Genomic DNA, 9555 nt, shown 5'->3' with positions numbered 1-9555 from the left:
TTGTATTTTTTCTAGCTCTACTGTACATATTTCCATATTTGAGCGCTCGTTGGTCGCACACGACCTCATTTTGCGGAACGTGTGCGCTAGGAGGGCATATCCCCGACGGTTTCTGGGTCATGTGGGAAGGACCCCCCCTATCGCCCACACTCACTTGGCGGCGGTTCCAAATGCCGTCGCGGAAAGGGGTTAAAACCGTTTGTTTAGGAGCTCGATGTACTAGTGTACGCCTCCTCCACCTTGGAGGTGCGCTTGTACATTCTGGTCTCCATCCTGGTAGCCTTTCCACTAGTGTGGAAGACCATGCGAGCTCTTCGTGGAGTGTGGGTAACTTCTAGTAACCCGCAACTCCATGAGCTTTGCAATCGGGCATCCATTTCAACATCTGGTCCCAGGTAGAATTAATGTTCATTGGGATGACATTTGCCGGCAGCTTGAACAACCCGAAACGGCCACACGGTTGATCACACAACCAAGCATGGCCGTAGACTGACAGGTTGTTGGCCAAGCCAGGGAGCAATCTCATCCTATCCGCCGCATTTCCATACTCCCAGGCGAACCTGTCCCTCTTCTGAAGTGGTGCAATTCGACGAAGGAGGAGGTCGGCTCCCACATGCTCGATAGTTAGCCCGACAGCCTTTAGGCGGGTGTTCCTCTTTATTGCAGGGCAGAGCCTGTCATCGGAGAGGCTGACTTCCCTCCTATCGTTTCTGTGCTCAACACACTCTGTCCGCGCTCGGCAGAAATATGGGGCCTTCTCATCCTGGATCTAGCACCAATCTGCTCTCCATTTCTCCCACACCTGCCACGCTGCAGACCTGGGAGGTAATCCTAGCTTCCCGTCGCCACCCGTGGCATCCAACTTATGTTCCCGGAGCGATGGGCTTTGTTCTCCAACCGCGGCACAAAATAGTGTGAACAAATCAACATTGGGGGCGACTCCAACAAAGTTCTCACACAAGTGGGCGAAAATAGCCATGCATGCCATTGCATTTGGCATGAAATCCAGAAGATGGAACCCATAGATCACCATCATTGCCTCAAAGAAAACTGAGAAGGGAGGGCAGAGGCTGCAGATGAAATACGCGCAGAAGAATTGGTATGAATCAGGAGGGTCCTCTTTCCCCTCAGCTAGAACTTTGGGTGAGCCATGCCATTTTGGGACTTCCCTCCCCCACAGGTATCCGTACCTTGCTTCCAGCACCCCGCCATCCAGATTCGACGGGAAGAAGACGACGTCTCCCCTTTGCCTCTTTTCCTACTCCATTGCTCTATTGCTCCCCTCAGCGACTGCCTCTTTCACGGTGGTCGTCCGCTTCCCCTTGGCGGCGTCTTTCTTCCCCATCTGCTCAAGTTGCGATGGGGATTGGGAAGGTAGTAGGATGGGGGACCATTGGCGAGTATTGGTGTCGGCGTTCTGGGAACGGGGTCCCCAGACTTGCCTTGCCTGCGGCGCACGACGTGGCCAAGCCAGCAGGCCGTACGGCTCATCTTCATCAACAAGGCATCCAAGACCCTCGCGAGGGTCCAAGCCTCGCGAGGCGGACGACCCAAGACCTCCTCTGGAGTAGCCTAGCCAGGCAGGCTCACGAGGAGCAGCGATATCAAGGCGGGGCAAACCTCACGGGGCTCTCGTGACGTGAGCCACGACGAACGGCACCAGGCGGACGCTAGGCGGGCGCCAGCGTGCGCAGCGTCCTTATTTCCTCTTTGGTGCTAAGGAGGCCAGCACAGGCGAAGAGTACCGAGGCATCACACAAAGGTTGCCATATTGGTGCAACGAGACCAAGACCAGGAGGACGGCAAGACGGAGGTCATCGTGGAGCCCAAGACAGCGTCACCACCAGAGCCTTTCGCAGGCGAAGACTACTTTTGTCAGGATAGCTTGTACTAGCTGTCCCCCTTCAAATTTGCCCGCCGTTGTTGGCTCCCTTCCCGCTCAATATTTGGGAAGAGGACCAAGGCCTATATAAGTAGAGCTAGCCACCACAGTAGGAGGGGATCAAAGGAGAGAACACATCGGGCAATTCACCCAACTCTCACCCTCACAAGTTAGTCAGGCACAAGAACACCTCAACCTCAGGAGGCTGTTCTTCCCTTGTACTATTCATCATCAGCTCCAGAGGCAATCCACCACCACCACACTAGAGTAGGGTATTACACCACAACAGTGGCCCAAACCAGTATAAACCTCGTGTCTTTCTGTGCTGCGAGTTCGCCGAGTTCGTCCGCGAGATCTTAGTGAGCTAGGGCGTAGATCGGTAGGAGGGAAAGACTTCGCACGCACCCAGTGTTTGAACCTTAAGGGTTTGCCGGAACCCCACATCCGACATTTGGCGCGCCAGGTAGGGGTGCGCCGGAGCTTCTTCTCCACCAACCGGCTCGCCGACACTCCCCACTCACGATGTCCGGTGACTCAAGGGCCGGCTCTGACCGCTGGGCAGCCTGGCCAGCCCGGGCAGCGCTGCCTACCCATGAAGATCTCGACCTCGCACTCCAGGCGGCACGGGCGCCGCCAAACTCCGTCGGGCGCGGGCAGCGCGGCCAGGCGTCGTCCACCCTCCCCCCACGACAGGTACGGGCCGCCGCAAGAGCAGCGAGCCATGCCGCAGCAACGGCGCCGCAATCACGGCGGGAGCAAGCAAACGTGCGGGCAGCGCTCACCATGGCAAGGGAGCTGCTGCGGTGCAGGCTGATGGAAAGTGGCCGGGATACACTGCTGGAGCGCGTTGCCGAGCTGCTGGATGCAGCGGCGTCGGGAGCACCACCCTTCTGCTATCGACTCCCTCCCCAGGCAGCTGCAGGGCCGTGCGGTGAACCTCACCACATCCCCGCGCCATCAACTACGCCCGGGGGCTTCATCAACATCAGCACGGCCAGCGGCGTAGGGGGCTCCAACTCCCCCATGCCGCCCGCGACAAGCACGGGCGCAAGCGCCGCCCTCCATGGTCCCAGCCAGATGCCGTGCTGTCATCTCCAGGACGCCATCGTGGGTCGGGCAACATGGAGCGTGGGGCACCACGGCGAGGTGTTCAGGGTGACGGCCCCGGAAGCCCGCGTGCCCCGCATGATGGACCAAGGGTACAAACCAGAGGACAACCCAGGCACGTTCATTGGAGAAGATTGGGGAGAGGGGGTGCTAGGAGCCGAAGCTGTAACACCCCGCATGTGACTTGCCATATTTGTAACTCCGACTCTTGCCATTTTCGGCTATGTGCTATGATTTTCCCTCCGTTGTCGGGTTTTGTCTTTCGTTTTGTATTTTGTCATGTCATGCATTTTCATATCATGTCATCATGTGCATTGCATTTGCATACGTGTTCGTCTCATGCATCCGAGCATTTTCCCCGTTGTCCGTTTTCCATTCCGGCGCTCCTATCTCCTCCGGTGCACCCCTCTTGTTTCCTTTCGTGTGCGGGTGTCAAACTTTCTCGGAATTGACCGAGGCTTGTCAAGTGGCCTTATTATACCACCCGAAGACCACCGGTCAAGTTTCGTTCCATTTGGAGGTCGTTTAGTACTCCAACGGTTAACCGGGCATCCGCAAAGTCCATTTGAGTGTCCAGCAAAACACCCCTCAAAACTAGCCCAAAACCCACCAAACTCTCTTCCATGTCCTAGGTCGTTCGATCACGATCGTGTGGGCGAAAACCGCACCTCATTTGAAGCCTCCTAGCTCCCTCTACCTATAAATATGTGGGCATCCCGAAATACATTTGCAGACGAAACCCTAAGAAAAATCCCCTCTCCGCGGGCGGACGCGTCCAGCGCCCGCCGGACATCCGCGCCGCCGCCCCGAGCCAGTGGCGAGGTGCCACGTGGCCCGCCTCCGGCCTCCCACCGCCGCGGCCCGCAGGCCCGACCGCGGCCCTCCAGGGCCCGAGCCGCCCGCCACCTCCCGCACCAGCGCCGCCGCCGTCCGGCCCCGCCTCCTCACCGCGCCACCGCCGGCCGGCCCCGCCGCCGTCGCCGCCCGCCGTGCCCCCTGGCCGCCGGCGCCGTGCTCCACCGCGCCCTCCGGCCTCCCCTCCTCCTCCGGCGTCGGTCGCCATCGCCGGCCACCTCTCCTCCTCCGGCCGTGGCCGGCGAGGCCGAGCACGAGCTACGGGCTTGATCCCGATCCAGATCTCCGTGAGCGTTGACTTTCTCGTACGCCCTCAATTTTCCTAAGTCCCTGATATTTTACAGCATGTGCACTTGTTCATAGTTGCATAACTCCTTGCATGTAGCTCTGATTCGCGCGTGTAATATGTCAAATTGTTCGCCTCGTGATGCTCTACATTTCGTTCAATTGAACCATGTTCATTAGAGGTCATCTTGATGCCCAAATCTCTGTTGGAAGAGGGCTAGTTGCTGTTATTCTCTGATTCTTATCAGAACTTGGAGATTTGTCATTTTCGTATCTTTTATTCTGTGCATCTTTTGGGCATGAGCTCTATATGTGTTTTGAAGTATGCCATGCCATCTTTCCAGTGGTGTAGTCCATGTATTTTTTTGATCTCTGTGGTGACTATAAAAAGCATGCAAAGTAGGCTCCATAATGTTTCTGATTTCAGGGACTTAGTGATTTCTCTAAGTCCTTGTCTGCTGTTATTTTGTTGCCATGTAAACTTGATGCTACAAAGAGATTCATGCATATTTTGGAGATGTTCAGTAAGGATGTTTTGTAGCTATAGTTGTAATTGATCCATTACGGCCTTTTTTTGCAATTATAGAGTGACATAGCATGACTCAAGCTTGTTCTACTTTTGCTATAAAATATTTCTGGCAGATTCTTAACATGATATGCAATTTTGCCAAGCTTATTGTACTTGATCCATACATGCTATGCAATTGTTCTTACCATGGATAGCTTCCTAAATATGCCACCTTGCTGTAGGTGTGGTTTTTTTGTCATTCATTGCCCTGTAGTGAGTGCATCAAGCTCACAAAGAGGCCTACATATTATTGTTTCTGCCATGCTCTGTTTTCTGCTAAGTCTGAAACCTGATAACGAAACTTGCTATGTTTACATGCTTGCCATCATATCTTCTGGTCCTTTTTGGTTTATGATCAGTAAGGGACTTTTGTCATGTCTATTTAGTAGAACACTTCCATGCCTTGTTTTGCTATGTTAAGTTCCTGTGGCATGTCGATTTCGTGCTCTGAACATTGCTACCTGATGCTGTTTTCTGCCATGTCCAGTTTTTCACCAAGTCTGTGAACCTGTTATCTTTTGCACTTTTGCCATGCTTGTTTGAGCTTGATATGTTGTGATCTAGCCGTAGCTCAGTGTTCATCTTTTGTCAAGCATCTCCTGTAGATTACTGCCATGTGCTTTGTTGCTATGTTGGAGTGCTGTAGCATTGTTGCTTGTTGCATTTTAAGTGCTATCATGCTGTTAATCGCAGATTCGTGTCATTCTTGTTTTGCTTGCCATTTGCAAACCGTGCATCCGTTTCCGGTGATCTTTATATCGATTTCGACCGAAATCATCTCATCTTTCCAGTGGCATGCTTGGTTTGCCAAGTTACTGCCATGTTCATCATTTTCCTTCCGGAGCACGCATATGCATCGCATATCATATCTTGCATATCATACATGTTTTGCATCATGTTGCTTGTGCATTTCTCGTGTTGATTGTGGTTCCGTTTGTTTGTGTTCTTGTCTTGGGTAGAGCCGGGAGACGAGTTCGTGAACGAGGAACCTGTTGAGTACGCTTACGAGGATCAAGCTTTCGACAACTCTGAGAACCTTGCAGGCAAGATGACCACCCCTCGAAATCACTTCTATCTTTGCTTTGCTAGTTGTTCGCTCTATTGCCATGCTCCGCTACCTATCACTTGCTATATCATGTCTCCCATTTTGCCATGTCAGCCCCTAACCATCCTTTCCTAGCAAACCGTTGTTTGGCTAAGTTACCGCTTTTGCTCAGCCCCTCTTATAGCGTTGCTAGTTGCAGGTGAAGTTGAAGTTTGTTCCATGTCGGAACATGGATATGTTGGGATATCACAATATCTCTTATTTAATTAATGCATCTATATATTTTGGTAAAGGGTGGAAGGCTCGGCCTTATGCCTGGTGTTTTGTTCCACTCTTGCCGCCCTAGTTACTGTTATACCGGGATTATGTTCCTTGAGTTTGCGTTCCTTACACGGTCGGGTGATTTATGGGACCCCTTGACAGTTCGCCTTGAATAAAACTCCTCCAGCAAGGCCCAACCTTGGTTTTACCATTTGCGACCTATAGCCTTTTTCCCCCGGGTTTTCTAGAGCCCGAGGGTCATCTTTATTTAAAACCCCCGGGCCAGTGCTCCTCTGAGTATTGGTCCAAACTGTCAGTCGCCGGTGGCCACCAGGGGCAACTCTGGTCTGGCCTATCGGAAGCTTGGACAATCCGGTGTGCCCTGAGAACGAGATATGTGCAGCTCCTATCGGGATTTGTCGGCACATTCGGGCGGCTTTGCTGGTCTTGTTTTACCATTGTCGAGATGTCTTGTAAACCGGGATTCCGAGACTGATCGGGTCTTTCCGGGAGAAGGTTTATCCTTCGTTGACCGTGAGAGCTTATGATGGGCTAAGTTGGGACACCCCTGCAGGGTATTATCTTTCGAAAGCCGTGCCCGCGGTTATGAGGCAGATGGGAATTTGTTAATGTCCGGTTGTAGAGAACTTGTCACTTGACCCAATTAAAATACATCAACTGCGTGTGTAGCCGTGATGGTCTCTTCTCGGCGGAGTCCGGGAAGTGAACACGGTCTGAGTTATGTATGACGTAAGTAGGTGTTCAGGATCACTTCTTGGTCATTGCTAGATGACGACCGTTCCGTTGCTTCTCTTCTCGCTCTCATTTGCGCAAGTTAGCCACCATATATGCTTTTGCCGCTGCAGCTCCACCTCATTACACCTCCTTTCCTATAAGCTTAAATAGTCTTGATCTCGCGGGTGTGAGATTGCTGAGTCCTCGTGACTCACAGATTCTACCAAAACAGTTGCAGGTGCCGACGATGCCAGTGCACATGATGGCGTCGATCTCAAGTGGGAGTTCGACGAGGAACGTGGTCGTTACTATGTGTCTTTTCCTGATGATCAGTAGTGGAGCCCAGTTGGGACGATCGGGGATCTAGCATTTGGGGTTGTCTTATTTTCATCTGGATTTTGACCGTAGTCGGTCTATATGTTTGTATTTTGGATGATGTATGATAATATTTATGTATTGTGTGAAGTGGCGATTGTAAGCCAACTCCTTATCCCATTCTTGTTCATTACATGGGATTGTGTGAAGATGACCCTTCTTGCGACAAAACCACTATGCGGTTATGCCTCTAAGTCGTGCCTCGACACGTGGGAGATATAGCCGCATCGTGGGCGTTACAAGTTGGTAATCAGAGCCATCCCCGACTTAGGAGCCCCCTGCTTGATCGAATCGCTGGCGTTGTTGAGTCTAGAACAAAAATGTTTTGAGTCTTAGGATTATATATATCGGAGAGTAGGATTCTTTTTACTCCTCAGTCCCTTCGTCGCTCTGGTGAGGTCTCCTGACGTAGAAGTTTTGACTATTCTCTCCTCAAATTTCACTAAAAAAATTTTAGGATCACGCGGGTATCTTGGAATCGTTCCGATGGTTTTGTGACGAGAACATTGTTCTTGGTGCCTCCTGACATTTAGGGGTTGTGGCAGTGTCCCGGGGAGTTGAGCTCCGAGGTGTTGTCGTCACAATTTTATCGTTGCAGTTCTGGAATACCTGAGTTTCGCCGACATCGAAATCTCTTTTATGCAGTTGTTGGTGAGATCACCTCGACGCCACCCAGTACTGGGGCGGGAGTTCGGGAGTATTGCCATAACTTGTATAACGGATGTTTTTCGAAGGTTGAGGTAAACGATTTCCGAAGGTTTCTTGGTTATGTGTTGACGGATGGATACAGCTGGATCTAGGGATTGCTAGTTTGGGTGATATATTTTGTGTCCCCTGTATCCCCTACACCAGATTGCATAACCAGAAAGTTTCGGGAGTTTATAAGTGGGAATTCAAGTAGCCTTAGGATATCTTTCCGACAGACGCATGATATGAGATTGGGGTTCGACGTCTAGTGGTCCGCCTGTACACGGTTGATTTTACAGTGGTCTCGTAGTGTCTTAAAGAGTCCATGGCTATGCCGACTCGGGGACGCTTCGTATGTCATGTGCACAGCCTTGTACATGATGGTGCTGTACGATTGAGCCCGTGTGGGCCCCACCACGAAAACTTCGGACGAAATCTCTATCATATGTTTGTTCCGGCTTATTCTGCAAGCCAATACTTTGTTTTGTTTTGTATTGTGGTATTCGAGTTGCTTCGAATTCATATGTTGATTCCATATCTTTTTCAAGTGGCTTCTCAACTTATGGAAGTGTGATGATTTACTACGGAATTCATTCGTTCATCTTCGTTCGAATGTTTATTGTGAAGACTATATGTTGCAATTTCTATCCGTTGATTCTACTTATCTATTTGTCTATCAAGATGCTAACGGATGTCACCCTCTTCAGGATGGCTCCGCCAACGCGTCAGAATCCGGATCGCAATGAAGGGAGTCAAGCGAACCCTCCGCCACCACCTCCACCTCCGGAGGCATGGCAAGCTATCATGGCAGCCACCAACGCCAATGCTCAGATGATTCTGCAACTCTTGCAAGAACGTACTCAAGGGCAAGGCAATCAAGGCAATCAAGGTCAAGGCAACAATCAGTTTCACTTTGCTACTCTCAACCAGTTTCTCGCAAATCAGCCCAAGTCTTTCAGCTACTGTGCCGAGGCCACGGATGCCGATGATTGGCTCGTGGACATCAACAAGCATTTTGAATGTAGCAATGTCAGGCCTGAGGACTATGTCAAGTTCGCTTCTTTCCAGCTCAAGGACCAAGCTGCTGATTGGTATCAACAATACAAAGATTCCAGAGGAGGTCGTGTGATCACTTGGACTGACTTCTGTCGGGACTTCAAAGCGCACCACATTCCACAAAGTGTTGTTGAGAGCAAGCGTGAGGAGTTCCGCAATCTCAAGCAAGGCAACATGTCTGTGTATCAATACAACATCCAGTTTCAGAAACTTGCTCGCTTCGCTAAACAAGACGTTCCTGATGAAAGAGCATGATCTATCACTTCAGAGGTGGCCTTAAAGAGGATCTGCAGTTAGCTCTCGTTCTTGTTGAGCCTACTCAGTTTGATCAATTCTACAATATGGCACTGAAGCAAGAGGCTGCTCAGCTCAAGTGTGAGGCTTCTAAGAAGAGAGTCAGAGACGCAGTTCAGTCTTCTTCTTCCTCACTTGTGACAGCTAAGCAACAGAAGTTCTGGTTGCCTCCTCCTCCTCCGTTTCGTCAGCCTTATCAGCAGAAGAACAAAGGTGGCCATGGTTCTTCCAACTCTTCCAACTCTGGCTATCAGAACAAGTCTCAGAATCAAGCTCCAAAGTCCAATGCTCCTTATCACCGTCCACTCTCAGAGGTGACTTGCAACAAATGTCAGCAGAAAGGTCACTATGCTAACAAGTGCTTCAACCAAAGGCGTCTTCCTCCTCCTCCTCCTGTCAGATCTT

Source organism: Triticum aestivum, chromosome 6D (assembly GCF_018294505.1).
Source record: "Triticum aestivum cultivar Chinese Spring chromosome 6D, IWGSC CS RefSeq v2.1, whole genome shotgun sequence".
NCBI classification, from domain to species: Eukaryota; Viridiplantae; Streptophyta; class Magnoliopsida; order Poales; family Poaceae; genus Triticum; species Triticum aestivum.
The sequence above is the reverse complement of the archived record's forward strand: the minus strand, read 5'-3'. Positions refer to the sequence as shown.